Source organism: Mus pahari, chromosome 12 (genome assembly GCF_900095145.1).
Source record: "Mus pahari chromosome 12, PAHARI_EIJ_v1.1, whole genome shotgun sequence".
In the NCBI taxonomy this organism is placed as follows: domain Eukaryota; kingdom Metazoa; phylum Chordata; class Mammalia; order Rodentia; family Muridae; genus Mus; species Mus pahari.
In genome coordinates, this window is record NC_034601.1 from 83503150 (window position 1) to 83512301 (window position 9152).

Genomic DNA, 9152 nt, shown 5'->3' on the forward strand with positions numbered 1-9152 from the left:
CTCACAAGTGCTTCTGTACATGTGTACAGGTATACACATAGATGATGCTTTGAGAAACCAGGCAATGAGCTGTCCATTCCAATTCCACTTTTTGGACCCTTGAAACCTTTGCTCTAAGTGTTTATTTTAAAGCCCTGGAATAAATAGAACAACTTTTCCCAATCTAGTTACCTCCAAATCACAGCATTTAAGATGTATATACACACCGAACATGCACACTCACACATCTACAGCACACTCTGAAGTTATTTCAGACAAACAGATTCATGTTGTCTTCCTGGAGAAGCAATCCTAGTACTAATATGTCTTCCAATAACCTCGCACATCCTTCCAATCCTATGAGGAAGGGAGAACCCGTCTTGCATGGGCGGTCCAGTTTTTTCCGCATGAATTCTTTTAACAGGTCCTGCTGGGACCTTGGCTCCTACAAGGAGATCCACCATAGGGCCAACCCTTAGAAACATAGGAAGGCTTTGGAGTCTAGGTCCCTGGGCACAGAGGCATGCCAAGTACTTGGTACAGTTGGACACGTCATGAATTCCAAAGCCTGGCCGTCCAAATAAGAGAGCTTGGGCCCCTTAATCTAGGGCTTTGGTAACATGCTAAGGCTTCAAATTCCTGGAGGCTAAGCACTTGCCAAAAGCTCTTTAACAGGTGAATGCCTTCTGAAAGGGGGCTTACACACCTCAGATATACGATCCACTCTCCTAACCATCAGCCCAGCACTTTAAAAGGCTTCAGAGGGGATGGTGGCTGCAGGGAAGAAAACTGGCACTTTGACCTCTCAGAGCCTGTGGGTCCTTGTGTGGGATCAGGTGACTCATTCAAAACCTTCCCAGGGGAATAAATACATTTAGCAGGTAAGCTGGAACAAAACAAAGTTCACTGAAACCAGACCGAGTAGCTGGCCCAGGAGACTTTAAAAGGAGTTGGAGCCTTTTCAAAGACAGAGGATGCACACCTGCTTGGTCCGTGTAGAGGATGCACACCTGCTTGGTCCGTGTAGAGGATGCACACCTGCTTGGTCCGTGTAGAGGATGCACACCGGCTTGGTCCGTGTAGAGGATGCACACCGGCTTGGTCCGTGTAGGGGATGCACACCGGCTTGGTCCGTGTCATAGGAGGCCCACAGAATGTACCTGATAGGAAGTGTACAAACAGTCAGCGTAGCAGCTGGATTGAGGTTCATGAAGAAGGAAGGCCATCAGAAAAATCCAGGATCTACACAGGAAGTTCAGGAGGGGATAGAAATTTAGAAACAACTTGCTTATCTCATTTTAAAATATTAATTATTATTTTTTGAGTTAGCGGTAATTCATAACACAATGAAGAAGTGGAGCCATGCTAAGAAGGCATTCACAATGGCGGCTCCTGCCCACCCTCACGCCTCCCCTTGGTTAAGTCTTCCAGGATTTCTTTGGGGGAACTGTGAAAAGCTCCTCACTGTGGTGTCCCCATGGTGGGCAGAAGAAAAGGTGGACAGAATCCTACGTGGCCAGGATGAGCAGTTCAATGCAGGCTTCTTTCCGCCTGGGTCACCCTCACCACAGAGGCAGGCCTGTTCCAGGACACACAGGTGGGAGCTGAAACCAGTGCACATTTGCTTCATCTCTATTTGACAGAAGCCACAGACAATGCTCTGAGGAACCAGACGATGAGCTGTTCGTTCCATTTTCCAATTTCGGAGTCTAGAAGGTTTGGTTTAAGTATTTTTTTTTTTAAGCTGTGGAATAAACAGAACAACCTTTTCCAATCTAGTTGTTCCCAAATCATAGCATTTGAGTTGCTTCCACACACCAGGTGGGAGGGTGGGGTGTCTGTTGAGGATTGATCTCACACGTGCTAAACACACCTCTATACCACTGGGCTGTACTTTTGACTGAGTAAAGTTATTTTGACTGAGTGTGTCTATTATCAATGGAAAAAAAATCAAGCATATAGTCTCAATATTCAAATTTATTATAAATATGTTGGCAAATTTCTCTACATATTTACACACAGATTTATTTTTTCATGTTTGACTATAGTAAAAATGTTATTATACTTGCATATCATGTGTGCTGTAGAACTACACAAAAGATATGAGGTCAGCACCCAGGAGGTCTCAGTATGTTCTCGGAAAGCAATGGCCTGATTTTTGGGGTGTGGGAACCCCATTCCTTCAGGGACCGCTGTTCCACATCCCCTATTCCTGAGAGCCAAGTTCTATGTTGGATTGGATCTTTATCTTAGTTAGTTCTTGACTGAATGTTCTAGATTGCCCAGGGAAGCAGGAGGCCTAGGGGCAGACGCTAACTGGGTATCTGCGATGAGTCAGACACACGTTCAGCTCTTCATATCCCGGACACAGAGGTCCTCTGACACCATCCCAGGTACCCGAGTATCTGAGGTGGGTGATCTGTTATGAAGCACTTCTTGTTGCAAATGGGTGTGACCCCTTTTGCTGACCTGCTCTGGGGAACTGGAAAACTAGAAATCTGAAGGCCGCTGGTGGAGCAACGTGTAGTTTCATTTTGTTTGTTTTATTGGGTAGCATTTGAAAGGATTTGTTTATGGATTGTTTTAAATCGTGTGTACCTACGTGGATCTGTGTGTGGGTACGTGCCCATGCGTATGTAGGTGCTCCTGGAGTCCAGAAGTCGGTGTCAGAGTCCCTGGACCTGGAAGTACAGAGAGCTGTGAATCACCTGACATATGTGCTGGGAATGGAACTCAGGCCTTTGGCAAGAGCCATGGACTCTCTTGATGGCTGAGCCTTTCTTCAGACTCTCTTGAAGGACTGTTTAACTCAGTTTACTTTTAAGAGATTAGTGTACTGCCGAGGGCCATGTTACTTCCTTGTCTCACAGAAACTTACTTACGTGGCACTCTTGGGGCCTCTGCGGAGTGTGGTGTATCTCAGCACGGGCCCTTCCAGTACCTGAGAATGGGGTGCTCTGTACGTTACAGAGTGCCAAGCAGCACCCCAAGTTCTACCACTAGGTGTTGATGCTTGTATTCACCCAAGAGGTGACAACCCCAAAGGTCCCCAGCCATCTGCCTATTGCGCCTGGTTGAGAACCCTGGTTGAGCACAGTTGTTATGGCCTGGATTCCCACTTTGGATCCCTAAGCAGCCTTTCAGAGAGTGTGGTCACTGTCATAGTCCTGGACCCTGCTGTTCCTTCTCGCTCAGCCCCCTTTAAGTCCTATACATTGCAGACAGTGTGAGAGCCTCAGTGCTGCTTGAATAAAGTCCAGACCTTTTGACTGTGTCTGTGGACCTCAGTTCCCGCCAACCTTTTTGTGACTCTGTTCCCTTTCCCAGGAATCCCTGAGCCCTTCCATTCTTTGCTTCTACTAACCTGAGATGATCCATATTTTTGCCTGGCAAGGATTTTTTTTCTAATTAAGTTTCACTTTCTACCTGGAGTGACTGCTGTCTTCTATCTTTTTTGGGGATCAGTTAAATGTCTCTTCCTCTTTAATGTATACCTTGGATCTTGGATCTGATTAAGCTTGTCTTCAAATTATTCACTTCCAGGTCACAACTGGGCCCCCACCCTAAGTATACAGGCCATTTAATCACTTCATGTTGTCACTCATTTAATACCTGAAGTGTCACAGGAATGTGTGCGTGTGAAGATCTGTGTAGCCTGGTCACCCCAGTGTCCCCAGTCCCAGCATAGTGACAAGTACTCCAGCAGGTCTCTGTGCATATCTCCCGAGTGTATGCACCTACAGCTCAGTGCCAGAATGAGTACATGCTGTCCAAAGGTAGGATTAGGTCACAGACCTCGGAGCCAGGCAGTCTAGGAACGTTCTTGGGCTCTGTTGCTTTCCGACCTGGTGCCCTTGGGCTAACCATCTCTCTAGTTCTTTTTCCTTAGTGGGCATGTGGCAGTAATAGTATTCATGTCAGGGTATTATTAAAATCATATGAGCTGATGTGTACCCCGTACTTAAAACAGGGCCACTTGAGAATTTGTCATAGTTCCCGGATACCTCCTAGAAATTCCTCTCAGTGGAAGGACAAGACTTGATTTAAGAAGAGCTGGCAGGTAATTGTGGCAGCCCAAGGGATGATGTGAGCTAGGCTGGGCAACCTCAATAAGATACAACAAAAGCCAGAGCCTAGAATCCTCACATATGGCATCAGGTGGGCCAGAGAGATAGCTCAGTGATCGAGAGATTGCATAGTTGTCCTCAATTCCAGTTCCAGGGGAATATGATGCCTTCTTCTGGCCTTTACAGGTACTGCATGCACATAGTCTATAGACACATAAGTGAGATACCCATACATATAAAATTTTATACACACACACACACACACACACACACACATACACACACACATCTCACAGCAGGCCCTCAAAATGGGAGACGAACATGGGTGAGAGTCTCTGGGTATCTGACCACTGTCTCATCTAAGCGTGCATGTCAAGATTGGACCTTCTGACTTGATGGATCCATTAGGAAAGGGGATGGAGTTTTATGTGAGGCCAGGGCGATTTTGTCTCATCACCGAGCATTCAGGTGAAGTGGACATTTAAATCTGTTGAAAAACATCCCTAATTCCGAGTTTAGTCACAAGATACTAAGCCACTCCCAGCTCCTTGATTTGTATTTTCAGTTTCCATTCAGCCAAAGAGAAATCATATACAGGGGTGTCCGTTCTGGGGTTTTGTGCATAGAGGGAGTCTTCATTGCTGTTCTAAGTAACTAAGTCTAAGTAACTTAGTTACTGTGATATGAAGAGACACCATGACCGAGCCAGCTTATAAAAGAAAACATTTAATTGGGCTTGCTACAAATTCAGAGAATCAGTGCATGATTATCGTGGTGGTAGGCAGGCTGAGAGCTTACATCCTGACTCATAGGGAGGTAGGGGGAAGGGGAGAGGGAGAGGGGGAGAGGGAGAGGGAGAGGGAGAGGGAGAGGGAGACTGGATGGGCTTGTTGTGGGCTTTTGAAACCTCAAATTCCACTCCCAATGTTTTACCAACTCTAACAAGGCCATGCCTCCCAATCCTTCCCACACGTTCCCACCAACCGGAAACCAAACATTTAAATTTATGAGCCTATGGGGGCCATTCTCATTCAGATTACCACCAAGGGGAACAACTCAAACTTCCGAACACTGCATTGCTCGAGGAGACACCAAGGGCAAGGACGGTCTTCTGGGTTTGAGCCTGTACCTGTGAACTCACAGGGATCTGCAGACAGGCTGATCATCAATGGCTTGGGCTCACACAGGTACGACAGTAATGGGGATGTCACCCAGCAGGTGTTGGGTTGATTTGGCCTTACCAAAATAATATAGTTAGTAAAAACAGCCTAAATGTCTTAGGACCTGGGAATGTTTAAGTAAACCATGGTATATGTATATAAAAAGTACCTCTCAATGACAGCTAGAGCACATTAACGGTAAGTAATATTAAATGAATATAAATAAATGAGTAAATAAATAACAAGCTAGTGATATATCCAGCAGCATGAATGGATGTCAAATTCATTATGGAAAAAGTAGAATAATGTGGATAAATAATATTCTGTGCTCTTTGATTTAGATAAACATTTGCGATGACCTTAAAAAGTGGATTAAGCTCCTTTTTGACAGTTTCTGTGTGGACCCTAAGGATAGGCTGGGGCCCTGCTGAGCCCGGTGGTTCTTTTGTCTGCTGAGTCTATGTCACCAGTATGTGAGACTGTAGTAAGCAGGAATATATTTAAAGAAAAAAACATGTTTTTCCCCAGTTAGGGTTGTTTTGAAGTATATCCATTCACTCATTTTCTCATTCCTTAAGAAAATCGAACTTTTCCATTTCCTCGGTAGGACACACCTCTGTGAAGCAGATACATAATCCTGCTTATTTCTGTGGCCTCAGAAGCTGCTCAGCTTACAACAGCCCAACAATGACGCCTTCACCCTAGAGGAGGAGAGCGTGAACAAAGTGCCAAGGTTCTCTCTCAGACGGAATGCACACCTTCGCCTCTACCTGGGAGACCTGCTGCCCAGTCTTAGCACACCCAAGGCCAAACCCAGCAGAGTGAGAAGCCAGAGGTTCAGCTAGGGGTAGAAAATACAGGAGATGATTTGTGAGCTCAGAGTTTCTATTGAGACGGGGGCCAATTTGATTCTGGGAAAACTCAGCTTCCTGCTTTGAGGACAGGCTTAGAAAAGGCTTTCGAGTTTTACATATATCAAATGCCTCCAGACTCACCCAGCAGGATTTTCTTCAGATGTCACAAATGCGGGAGAAATGTTCAGGCTAGTAACATCTTATGAACCACAGAATGTAATAAGCAGAAATACATTTTTAAAAAAAACCAACCCACATTTTCCCCCAGTTAAGGTTGTTTCAAAGTATATCCGTTCACTTATTTTCTCATTCCTCAAGAAAAGAGAACTTTTCCACTCTCATTAATAGTTAAATTACTTTTGGAAGTATAGGTGCCTCAGATACTTCTATATTAGAAAAACACACTTGGTGAGATTGTACCTCAATTACATTCTTTACAGCATAGCATAATGCCAGCTGTCTCTCAAAGTACAAAAAACAAAACGACAAAACAAAACAACCAACTCCCTTCATGTTACATGCCTCAAAGTTCTTAATGGAAGCTTTTATTTACCAAAGAAAAAGAGATATAGACACCTGAGTAGTTGCTCACGGGCTGCTGTTACTGTTTAGGGGGTATGGTTGGTTGGTTGATTCTTAGAGTGCTCTTCCCTAGTCCTGAAGAGCACGAGACACTACTACAGAGCCCATGGAAACAGTCATCAGGGGCCTGAGGCTGCCCCACTGGCGAGGAGTGCTGCAGGCTAGGCCTAGGTGCCTTCCATTCTGACTTGCTCACCCGGCAGTTCTGACAGTCAGCTGGCTTTAGCCACCCCTGCTTCTGAGCACTGACAGTCTGGTGAACAATGCCTTTCCTTTGTATGCCCACAGTTCATAGATTTGCTCACACAGACTCTTGCTTGGTCCCAAATAAATGTGAGGTCAGCCCTGAGGACCACTTCTGCATAACACATACAGACTGGGAAACTGAGGACGGAGGTATTTAAAGAGTCAGGCACACGCCATGAATGTCATCGGTGGAAGGCATGGGCTTGAGTGGGAGACAAGGTCTTATTTAAAAGCTTGCCTTTAAAACACAGTCAGGAGCTGGGGAGATGGCTCTGTGGGCAAAGCTCTTGATATCTATCTATCTATCTATCTATCTCTCTAGATATATTTCATTTTTTTTTGTGAGAGAAGCTACCATCCATGAGTCTGTAGAGCAGAGGTGCTGCAGCTTGGGAACGAAGAAGCTATCCTCCATCAAGAGAGGCGGGGTTGCTTGGTGGCCTATGTGTCCTGAGCTGAGAAACAGGGTATGTAAACCTACGGAAGGATTTCCTTGAGACCAGATTGTGGGGAATATCCTCCAGACGACTTGGAGGCAAGGGACAGTGACAAGCCCCTCACAAGTTTTCGCTGCTGTGACTCTGGAATTGGTGGGGCTCTGCAGAAAGGCAATGCTCTCATGGCTTGGGCCTCGCCTTTGGGTGGGTGGGGCTATCAGTGCTTTCTGCCTGAAGAAACTCTTGGAATGTCAGGCAAATCGTTGCTGAGAAGACCCAAAAGGGAGATATGCAAATATCACATGCAAATACATGCAAATATTTTTCCATCCAGAAAAAATAAGGGAGCGGTATTGAAATCTTGCCTGTATACGCAGTTCATAAGGTGAGTGGCTTGCTCGGTTTCACCTGGGCATGGCCAGCCGTTTGGCCAGTTTGTGGATGCTTTTGGCTGGGCATAGGCATGCTAGGTATAGGTATTTCCTTTTTATTTTTCACTTTTGGTGAGAGAAGCTACCATCTACGCAGAACAGCAGTGTTTTACTCCGCTCCCCAAGAAGAAATGTCAGTCATGCAAACAATGAGTGTTTCAGGGGTGAAGGATTCTCCCCCCCCCGCCCTACAACATGAATCCCTCTGTTCACATTTCCAAGGCTACTGATGGGATCTAGGAAGTTCCTATGGGGGACGTTGTAAGGGTGGCTGGGCTTCCTCCAACACAACTATTGATATTTTTTATGTAGTGAGTGTAGGGCCTGTCTATGGATTTTAGAGTGTTTTACAGCATTCCTTGGCCTCTGCTCACCAGGACCCAGTAGGGCCTACCAATCATGACAACCAAAACCTGTGTCTAGACATTGTCAAGTGTCCCTTGGCTGAGACTATTTCTCAGGTGGCCACACATCTGCTTCATCGGGTCAGCATCCACCTAGATCCCAGAGTTCTGTCAGGCAGACGAGGGCAGAGCAGAAACTGGGGGTAGGGAGACTTAGAGGGCACCGAAGTTCTTTAAACAGGCAGGGAGAAAACACAGGAAACCGACTTTAGAAAAATGTAATGAGCAAAATATTCACGGGTGGAGGCAGAAGGATTACATAGAGTTTCTGTTAAATTTTAGTATTGTGACATTTCTAGAAGATTCATCAGTCCTTGCTCTGGTGTCAGAAGTGAAGGTGGAGAGAGAAGCAGCTTCAGGAACCAGTGTGGCGTGAAGGCACTACCTCTCTGTCCCCTGTGGTACCGCTCTGTCCCCTGTGGTACCTCTCTGTCCCCTCTCACAGTTCAGGTTATCTTTCCAGAAGAACTACCAGGAAGTGATTTATAATAAAGCTGTGGAGGAGGAGTTCTCTGTCCCCCTGCTCATCTTTCAAATCTCTCAAGGGACATTGGTTCCAAATTAGCTCTGACTTGACAGGAGTCCAAGATCACCAACATCTCAAGGAACACAGAGAACGAATGATCACCTAGTCGGTTTTCTGGTGAGTTTCTGTGTAACTCACTCTGTAGGAGAATGTGAGAGTGACTGGGGTGTTCTTGCCGTCCACAGTCATCCTTCCCAGAAGCATCTCTGGGTAAATAACAAAGGGTCACCCTAGTCCGGGGTGACTTTCCCAGCACTTATTACACACCGTTGTCAGGATGTGATAGCAGTGTTGTCTGAGACAACACTAAGAAGGTCACCGCGCTAACAATAGCAAATGCCAGGCAAAGTACTGATAGGATATCAGTCGCTCACAATGACAGTGATCCTATCAGGAGCACCGCTGTCCGAGAGGGAGGATGGGTTAAGATCACAGAGTTTCTAAGATAGGGTAAGGAACTCCGTTC